The sequence below is a fragment of the Rhynchophorus ferrugineus genome, unplaced genomic scaffold (assembly GCF_030347505.1).
Source record: "Rhynchophorus ferrugineus isolate W39M unplaced genomic scaffold, kcgeb_rfMv2 rfM1, whole genome shotgun sequence".
NCBI lineage: Eukaryota > Metazoa > Arthropoda > Insecta > Coleoptera > Curculionidae > Rhynchophorus > Rhynchophorus ferrugineus.
Window position 1 is genome coordinate 87,219,095 of NW_027472580.1, and position 11,013 is coordinate 87,230,107.

Sequence of the window (11,013 nt, forward strand, 5' to 3'; positions counted from 1 at the left end):
CCTAATACACAATACTAATTTATGGTTTACGAGGGTAAAACGACAGTATGTTAAGTTTACACATTATTTTTGGAAATTTGAGTCCAAGTAAAAAAAAAACATTCTATAGTAATTTGTAGTAAGTTTTAGTAGTCTATCATTGGTAAGTATGTCGTAGTAAAGGAAAAACTCGTATAAAGATACTATATATTGTGATATGTTTCATATTAACATATCAGGTTTATATATATATATATATATATATATATATATATATATATCATCTTTATTAGATACGCTTAGTACAATCTTAATTATTATTATTATTATAATCAATTTATTACTACTTTTCCTATGTGCTTGGATTAATTAACAAGCAAGACGAGTGCGAGAAAATACATCAGTATGTATTCCTCAATTATAAAATTATAATATTAATTATAACTTATAGCTATAGTTTACACTAATAATACACACTAAATGTTCACACAAGTTCGTATGGTTTTGTTCGTTTCAATCTCCTGACATCCTGCGAGCTATCCAGCAGTTGTATTGCCTCCACGTTAGTATGATTTAGTAATCTTCTTTCGTGTTTCAAGGCGAAATGCTGCACAACTTCGCAAATGCATTTGATTTCCAGTTGTTATCAAAACATCAGTATCTTCCGACTAACCAGTATAGTTGTTTTATTTTAGTTCTAATGTGTTTTGCTTTTTGTCTAACATGATGCTATATATATATATATATATATATATATATATATATATATATATATATATATATATATATATATATATATATTTTTTTTTTTTTTTAAGATACTGATTTTGTTTAAAGATATATATTGTGATATGTTTCATATCAGGTTTATATTTTATGCTTGAAGAGAAAAAATATAGTTGAGGCAAAAACTTGGCTTGATGCAGACTTTACGGACACTGCCCAGGAAAATCAACCATCAAGAATTGTTATGCTAACTTTAGACGTAGTGAAATGAGCACCGAAGACAGTGAATGCCCAAAATAGGTTGTTACTGAAGAAAACATTTAAAAAATCCACAAAATGATTTTGAATGACCGTAAATTGAAATTGAATGAAATAGTAGATACTCTAGAGATATCAAGTGAACGTGTACATCATATCATTCATGAATATTTGGGTATGAGAAAGCTTTGTGCAAAATGGGTACCGCGCGAGCTTTTGACCAAAACAACGATGAGTTGATGATTCGAAGCAGTATTTGAAGATGGTCAAGCGTAATAAACCCGAGTTTTTGCGTCGATATGTGACAATGGATCAAACATGGTTCCATCATTTCACTCCGAAGTCCAATCGACAGTCATCCGAGTGGACTGCACAGGATGAACCCGCTCCAAAGCGTAGGAAATCGTAATAGTCGGCTGGCAAGGTTATGGCGTCTATATTTTGGGATGCGCATGGAATAATTTCCATTGACTACCTTGAAAAGGAAGGACCATCAACAGCAACTATTGCGTAGCGTTATTGGACCGCTTGAAGGACGAAATCGCCGAAAATGACCGCATTTGTAGAAAAAGAAAATACTGCTTCACCAAGACAATGCATCGTATCAAAAATCCATGAACTGGGCTTCGAATTGCTTCCTCATCCACCGTATTCTCCAGATCTGGCCTCTAATCTATTTAACTTCTAAGAAATAACGAATATGTATGAAAACTTGTAGATAATCTAGGAATCATATGTTAAAAAAACTGCAATTTTGCAGCTTGATTGTCGATTTCTCTATCATTAGTATTACAGGTTGCTTTGTTGAGATATATTCAATCTTATAATTTTTATCAGACAATTATCCATGTAACAATTTTAATTATATAGAACGTTAAAATATTTGTATTAAACCTGGTAGAAAGCCTTCTCCGCCCACTTTCCCGCAAAGCAATACCCGAAACAACAGTCGGTTGTTGGCCCTTTTGTTCGAAAATAGACCATCTAATACAGCGGGAGTCCTCGGAGGACGGGTCCTAACTCCGGGTCCATTTAACATACATTTTTGAATAAGTCGGACATTTTCGTAGCTCGCCCTTCCGGGGTAGGCCTTTGTGTTTAGATTTCTGCGGATGGTCAATGCGTAACAATTAAGTTAAAGGGCCGGTCCATTATTTTGGGGTTGTCGGATAACACGTCGAATTTTAAGCATTATTTAACCTTATATGTGAGTATGAATATGAGAAAAGCTCGAAATGGGCTTCGGGGTGATCTGTTTCAGTATTTAGTCGAAAATAATATCGCACTTAAAGAACATCCTTCCTAACTTTTTAATTTTTCAAACTCAAAAAATGTTATCGAAGAAAACAAAATCGTTTCTCATAATAGAGCAAAGGTGATAATTTAAAAAATTGTATGTTACTAAAACGTATTTTTGTACCTTTTTCAATATAAGATCAGAAATGTATTTGACATCTAAAGAATATAATGTCATATAGTCAATTATCTTATTGTATCAATCATTAAATACCTTAATATCAATGCTTTGAAAAGTTTACACACGTACTGCTAAAAATTCATAATTTCTTCTATTTGTCATATGTGTTCCATCTATGCTAATTATGTAGTTAGTTTCATTTCAACTTCTGCATATTTTCATTACTTTATTTATGCATTCAAATAGTTCTTATCATTTATACATATTTGTGTAATAAATACATCAGGGTAATTAAATGAAACATTTATTTACCTAATTGCTCTTTGATCATGTATTTCAATTATCAATCTCAACCTTAATGGTTTTTTATTGCATTTATCTATTGCTTTCTACTTTGTCTTATGTCCCACATGGGAAGTAACACATCATAAACTAATGAGGTATTAAAATTCTATGAAACTATTTTGAGCGTTAATATTCTATTTTACGTCCTATAAGTCTTCCTATTCATTGTCTTCGGGCTTCTCTGGGTTCTCTAGTCTGTTATTTGTCACTGACACTAAAATAACAATTTTTAAATCGCTAAAACCGAAAACATCATTTTAGATATGATAGAATAGAATCGTCATAAATTTCCAAAAATGCTAATAGACACTGCTATAATTTAATGCTAAATAGACACTGTTATTTTATGTACAAAAATGTATTACAGTTAATTTAGACCGTTTGAATTTGCATTTCCACCAATATAAATCGCTGATCAAAATACCTAATAAAACATTTTCTTTACTATCCACATTTGAAAATATGTAACTTATAATTCAGTTAAGCCCAATTAGGTTGAAAGTAAAAATGACGTTCAAAGCAGCTATTGATATAAGTGCTAAATTTGTAGTCTTGACAGTATTCCTAAAGAGAGTTGTACGAAGTTTACCGGAAAGTCATTACCGGTTTTTTTCGAAAAAAATAGGTATAATTTTCAAGAAATATAATTCTATATAGATACAATTCTATTCATCTTGCTCATCGTTCGAGAAATTTATGGATGCCGTTGAAAAAAAAACTTGGTTAGTCCTTTGAGCAAAACCATTCATAGAGGTATTTTTAAACTTCTTCGAAATTGGCGAAGAGTTGATAGTCGGACGAGACAAGGTCTGAATAGTACGGTAATGATTTTCCAGTACATCTGGTAAGAGTTTTTGAACAACAGAAATAAATAATTACTAAAAGGCAATTACGTATTTAAAATATAATCTTGTACCATTATTTCTAACGGCAATCATTTAAAAGCAGTAAAGTATAAACTTACTGAAAAAAACATAATTTTTATTAATCCGTCAATTTTCAATTCCAACACAATTGTATTAAACATTCTGAATGAACAAATAGGGAACACTATAGCGATTGTTTTTTATAAACACCCTCTCTCAACATTACCATCACAGAGAATAGTTGTGGTGTATACAAACATAGCAAAGATCGAAATTACTCTCTAATCAATTTATGGAGATTTCACAGTCGATGAATAAGGGGACGAGGACCACGTAGGGCGATGCTGTGGGATGGGAGTGTGAGAAGGAGGGTGTCGGCACAGCTTTGAGAATCAAGGAAATTGCTGGCTGTAACGATTTGAGAATCGGGTGACGATAAAAGACGAGTAATGTGTTTTGATGATGACCCTTTATGGTGCGGGAAATCAGGGTCGGGGGAGGGGGGTTCGTTCATGAATATGTATGAGGACGCTTAATGAGCTTTCTTATTGGACCTATAAATTTGGGACACTTTTTCGTGGCTGTAATCAGAGTGGGAGATAATGAGGCTCTTTGCTATTTTCTGGACGTTTAATTGCGTTTATATAATGGCTTAAATGAGGTTATTGAAGTCACAAATTAGTACTCAGTTTGAGGGAGTTATTAATAAAATTAATGAATAGAAATGGGCAAGATTCGTTATTTTAGCAGGACTCATTTAACTATCGTTAGCGCTTTTATTTAGACTTTTACGAACCTTATGTTGAATTCAATCGATTGTGCCATTAACTGGAAACTGTAAAGTTTCACGGAGAAATATATTATAACGACTGTCATTGTTAATGGTAATAGTTACGGTACATGAAAACTATTGAAGACATTAAAGTTCTATGGAATAAAAGAAAATGAAAAAGAAAATTTAATGACTGCCTGTCAATATGGTTTTACCAACAAATTTTCAACAATTCACTAGGTACATAGAACCACAGAAATTATTGGAAAAACTTTTAACATGTAGCTGAAACACGTGACAAGCAATACACTAATACATATCAGGCAGAATGTTTAGTTAAACAAGGCGAGTATATAAAAACAACTTAAAGATGAATAATAAAAGAAGCAAAATCAGGTATACCACACCTCAGAAAAGTGTATTGGCCCCAATACTTTACTTACTTTATACCATATATGCCACAACTAGAATTTGTTATTATCAGATTGATTTGGGGACAACAATTAAAAAGAAAACAGAAAATTATAACAGGCGAACAAAAGTATAAATAACTGGATGCAGCTTTATGGCATTTGAAACTAAAAAAAAAGTATTTGTCAACAAATTTTTCGTAGATAATAACCTACGGATTTAATTTATGGGATGGTCCGCGAAAAGTAATATTAATAAAGTAAAGATGTTTAAAAACAAATCCCCAAGATTATTACTGCCAGCCCGTTTTTATCCATTTTGTATTTTTCACATTTTATATTACATCAATAAATAACGGTCTCGTAATGTAAACACCACTACCCAAGCCCTAAAGTAATACATTAAATTGTAATTTAATATTTTATTAAACGTATCTAACGTAAAATAAAACTTTTAGATACGGCTGTCTAAATTTATCTATAATTACAAAATAGTAGAAGCCGGCTTGGCTATCTAAACTAAACTAAATAAACTAAACCCATAGTTGGTAAAAGGAGATTTTATAATATATTTAAAAAAAATAATAATATAAATAATAAATTAACAGCCTCTTATCTAGCACTTCCCCAAATCAATTATTATATGTTATACGAATCCCATCCATTAAAAAAAAAGCTTTAAAGGTTCTTAACCCGATATTTTCCTGACAGCCTTTAACCGAGGATTTCCCGACAACACTTCCGAACACAATCCCGTTAATTTTCCACCACTCGAGTCGAAAAATCCCCCACCATATCTCGCGCCGGCTTCCAGGCCGGAAGAAAATCTCGCAAAGACTCTGCGAAACCGTTTTTTTCCGATCTCCCCCGCCCTTCGTTCAACGGAAAAGTGGTCCTTGCAGACAGAGCACCTGACCGGGGTCTGGATCCGATGTATTTATCGCGAATTCGCCGACAGCTGTCGGTCCTCGCCGGCCTCTCCATCTCGCCGTGACGATGATTTAGGGTCGTCGGCAGTATAGTCGAGAGAGCGTTTTGTTTCCGTTGATAGGTAACGGCTGGTGACCGAACACGAGCCCGTCGAGAGATCCAGGAGTTTTGACCTGGAACCGGGAAGGGTTTTGTTTTCGGGAATTTTTGGTGTCGACCTTTGGCGGATGGTGCGCTAATTGAGTGAGTTGTGATCCTTCGGAGGGTGAGGAAAGTGGAGGGGGGTTGGCTGTTGTATTGTCAGTGTTATAAATGGGTCACGTAACTCATTAGATCATTGTACGTTATAATTATGTTGTTCCTAATCAATAAAAGGTCTTTATAAATATGGTTACTAATAAATAAGAATCAGTATTTAGTGATATATTAATACAAAATAATTACACTGTGTCACACAATTTTTCTAATATAAATAAGTGTTTCGAATTGCCTATTCCATTATTAATAACACTGTCCATTGGTATAGTGTCTAACAAGTCACGTTCCCTAGTAATAGTGTGAACAGACGCTTAAAATAATAGTACGCTTAAAAGTTGCACTATTCCACAATGGCAGCCGATATCCTTCCATACCTATTGTATACACAGTGATTTTAAAATACACGTATGAAAACCTGAAACAGGGACGTTTCACGAAATATTGTTGTTTTCTTTGTTTGTGAAAAAATAAAGAAAAAAACTTTGAAAGAAAAAGAACTGACTTTGTGGTAAACCAAAGGTTAAATATGAACCACTTATTCCGCAAGAAAATGTGATTCTTCCACTCTAACATATAAAACTTGGCTTAATGGAATCATTTTTCAAGGCCATGGATAAAAATAGTAGAGGATTTTTGTATTTGAAAACTGTTTCGTTTAAATCAGGTGATCCAACAAGGCGAATGCTTTCACCAGGATATAAAACAGTTGGAAGAGCGTTATCAATGAAGATGGAATGCTATAATGTTAGCAGATTGCTGCTGGTTTATAATGAAAGAGAATTCTACAGTTCACATGAGGAAAAGTTATTTTGTGATTTATTTTTTAGAATATATGCCTTTTTTTCTATTGACCACTTAAAGCTGAGTTATTTTGAATCATTGTCTATTTTGGTGATATCAGCTTCGTGTGATATACTATGAGCTGCTAAAACCTAATGAAACTATCAATGGGGATTGCTATCGGCTTGAATACGAGCCAGGATACAACAATATTGTTCTTCGGAAGCATCAACATTGGTAGTGCTACCATACCAGCTGTATTTTGAAGATTATTATAAGAAGATGATGAAGATAATTATAAGATATAAGATTATGAAGATTAAATAAATAATAAAAATAATTTGAAAAATAGAAGTGGGATATGGGAATTAGTAAATAGTTAGAGCGATTATAGTTTTAGATGACCCTTTTAACCCAGCAGAAGATGCTCATAATCTTTGGCTGAAACTGATAATATTAATCGAAGTAATAATTATAATTAATTTATTAATTATTTTGATATATCAGCAAAATATTAAACCTATACTGATTATATTATAATGGATTATTTAACGAACGAATTATAATTATTTAAATGAAGATAACCGGAATTTTATACAAATCGTCAGAATAATATAAAAAAAATTGCTCCTGCTAGGTAAATAAAAGTAAAATTATATATTAGAAAACTTCTGATACATGGTGTTGAAATATAGCCAATTATATTATTTTTGTTTACTTCAAGATTTGTCCAGTTTTCAAAAAGGATGTCCTTGAATACCTCAACATAGTTATGATAAACTAATTAAAACAAAAGTATCATTACACATCCATTATTCTGAGATTAACTAATAGTTATTTAGAAGATTATGTATTTATTTAATTCGCACTTAATCAAAGACATTAATTACAAAACTGATGCTTACCCCTTCATTTCAGTCATTGTGATTAACACATAATAAAATGAAAATATAGTTTTTAATTTTCACGCCCTTTAAAGCTTTTTTTCCCTTCAATGTCTGTGATATAGAGACCACCGCCTTAGCCGATGAGCACACAATTAAAAATGCTTTATAACCCAATTAACTTTCGGTCAGACTGTGGCTTTTCGATGCTAATAAAGAAAACAAGAACACAGGAGATGAAAAAAACAAACCCTAATCAACTAATCTCATAAAACATCCCTTTTACGACCAGTTTCCTTGTGTCTGTGTGTGTGTATATGGTGTACAGGTGTGGGCAACGGAAACCCACCCAGGACCGTCTTAAAATAAAGACATTAAACCGGGGTCCTCGTGGGCGTACGATCACCATAAAACCCCGATGGTATGGTTATCGATAGAGACAACTTGTAAGGGTATGGAATGCCACTAAAACGACTAATTGGGCGTCTCAGATTGCGCATCGTAAATTTCGAGAAGCTGGAGCCGACTGTCTCAGACATCCCGATACCGTGCTGGTTATGTTCGTTTTTTTCGTCGTCTTCTTATTCTTGTCGTTGGTGTCGGTAATACCGCGGTAATTAAAGGGTTTTCTTTATGTTCAAGTCGTGTTTTATTAAAAGCATCATTTGGTGTAGTTAATTTATTTCAGATTTTGTGTCAGCGAAAAAAGACTTAACTATAGAATTTATGACTTCTATTATTTGTTATTGTTACCGTATAATTTTTTTAAATTTTTGGTTATTTTTTAATATTATGCTTATAAATTAATTTTAAAGAATTTTCAACAGATGGTGATTATGAGTGTTCATAACCAACCTCACATTGAAGCCTTACTTTTCAGTATATATCATGTCATCGAAGCGTGAATAAAACATTTTTGCAGTGGATTGGATATTTTGTGCGTTTGAATTGAAGCGAAGAGTCATTGAAGGGCGTTTGGTCATGTATTAAATGATACTTTAGCGTTTACGGCTCGGTGAATGGAGTTATAACGAAATGAGACAGTTATTGTTTACATGATGTGACCGTTATTTATTGAAGTTATTAGAAAAAGCGGAAAATACAAATATATATAAAAAAGGGCTGGCGGCGATGTTATCTAAAGGCAAGGCTTGGGTAGTTGATGGTGAGACGTCTGAACTGGACCATAGTCAGACACTGAATGCTCGAAAGTAGCCTTCAATAATCTCTCAGATTGACGTCTCGCCTCAATAGTCTCGACATGCCTCAAGGTCACTACACTACCTCAGCGTCAAAATCGGAAAGGTTTTTTTTTGCATATTATTGTTGCTGGTGATGAAAAATAAATCTATTACGATAATCCAAAGCGAAAAAAAATCATGGGCCTCACCATCATGCATCAACGTCAATGGCAAAGCCGAATAGAGCTCTGTATTAGTTGAGATCAACTGGGTGTCGTATTCTATGAGCTGCTGAATGGAACCATCAATGGGACTGTCTATCAATTACAATTAATACGTTTGAGTTACTACACAAAAAACGGCTAAAATATAAGCAAATATATAATAATTATTGTTCAGTATGACAACTTTCGACCACTTGTTGCAAAACCGGCGAAAACACACTTTGAAACGTTAAATTGGGAAATGCTATCCCACCATATTCTCCAGACTTTGCTCCTTCTGATTACTACTTGTTCCAACTTATGAGTCGTGATTTGTATGGTCATCAGTTCACTTCTTATGAGTATATCAAAAAGTGAATAGGCTCAAAAGATACATAGTTTTTTCGAGATAGAATACGTAAATTGCCTGAAAAATGGGAAAAAGTAGCGACTATCGATGAGAAAAATACATAGTATCGATTTTTCAAATTAAAACTTTAAATTAATTAAAAAACCTTTGAAACTAATTTAGTAGTAGTCGTTGCCAACTAACTTAAAATTTGTGTCTATAGTGAGTTAAAACTAGTTACTTATGTCGGAAATCCCAATGGACTTGATCTTTAATGGAATAAAAGTTAGTATAATTATTTAATGTTTTTACCATTTACCATTTTACAAGGGTTGCAGCACTTTGATGTTTACATGTGAGTAGAGTTCTTCCTCATGCGTTTTTGCGAATGTCTTAATTTCTTTTATGACAATTGGAATCCAAAAGTCTCGGTGTAAGTAATATCGTACAAAGTGACGTGAAGAAAAGATCAAAATTTTATAAAAGTTTCGATATTTTTAAAGAACAAGTCCATTGAAAAGTCCCTGGCCTGACAACATAGATGGCGCTATTAGAATTAAATCCATACGTTTTTTCGTTAACCCTAACCGTCAGAAGATGCGTGCATAAATTTGACAGCTGTCGGATTATTAGTTTATGAATTATAGCATTTTGAGTGAATTTTTCTTATTCTGAAAAAAATGGTTAAAAAGGAATTTCGCGTGTTGATAAAGTATTGTTTTTTCAAGGAAAATATGTTGAAGCAAAAACTTGACTTGATGCCGATTTTCCGGACACTTCCCCAGAAAAATCAACCATCAAGGATTGGTATGCTCAGTATAGACGTGGCGAAATGAGCACCGAAAACGGTGAACGCCCAAAAGAGGTTGTTACCGATGAAAACATTAAAAAAATCCACAAAATGATTTTGAATGACAGTAAATTAAAATTGAATGAAATAGCAGACACTCTAAAGATATCAACTGAACGTGAACATCATATCAGTCACGAATATTTGGCTATGAGAAAGCTCTGTGCAAAGTGGGTGACGCGCGAGCTCACTTTTCACCAAAAACAACAATGAGTTAATGATTTGAAGCAGTGTTTGAAGATGACCAAGCGTAACAGTCCCGAGTTTTACGTCGGTATGTGACAATGGATGAAACATGGTTCCATTATTTCACTCCGAAGTCCAATAGACAGTCGTCCCAGCGGACTACACATGATGAACCCGTCCCAAAGCGTGGGAAAACGCAACAGTCGGCTGACAAGGTTAAGGCGTATGTATTTTGGGATGCACATGGAATAATTTTCATTGACTACCTTGAGAAAAGAAGGCCCATCAACAGCGACTATTACATGGCCTTATTGGATCGTTTGAAGGAAGAAATCGCCGAAAAACGGTCGAATTTGAAGAAAAGGTAAGTGCTGCTTCATCAAGACAATGCACCGTGTCACAAGTCAGTGAAAACAATGGCAAAAATCCATGAATTGGGCTTAGAATTGCTTCCTCATCCACCGTATTCGCCAAATCTGGCCCCAGTGACTATTTCCTGTTCTCAATTCAAAAATAATGCTCGCTGGGAAGAAAGTTTCGTCGAATGAAGAGGTGATCGCCGAAATTGAGGCCTATTTTGAAGCAAAGGACAAATCATACTACAAAAATGCTATCGAAA

General features: G+C 33.7%; 1 protein-coding gene across 25 annotated transcripts in view; it reads right to left on the reverse strand.

Annotated features, from left to right (window-relative positions):
* LOC143191543 (uncharacterized) overlaps positions 1-11,013 on the reverse strand; it is a 544,206-nt gene that overhangs the window by 53,874 nt on the left and 479,319 nt on the right. The window lies entirely within an intron of this gene.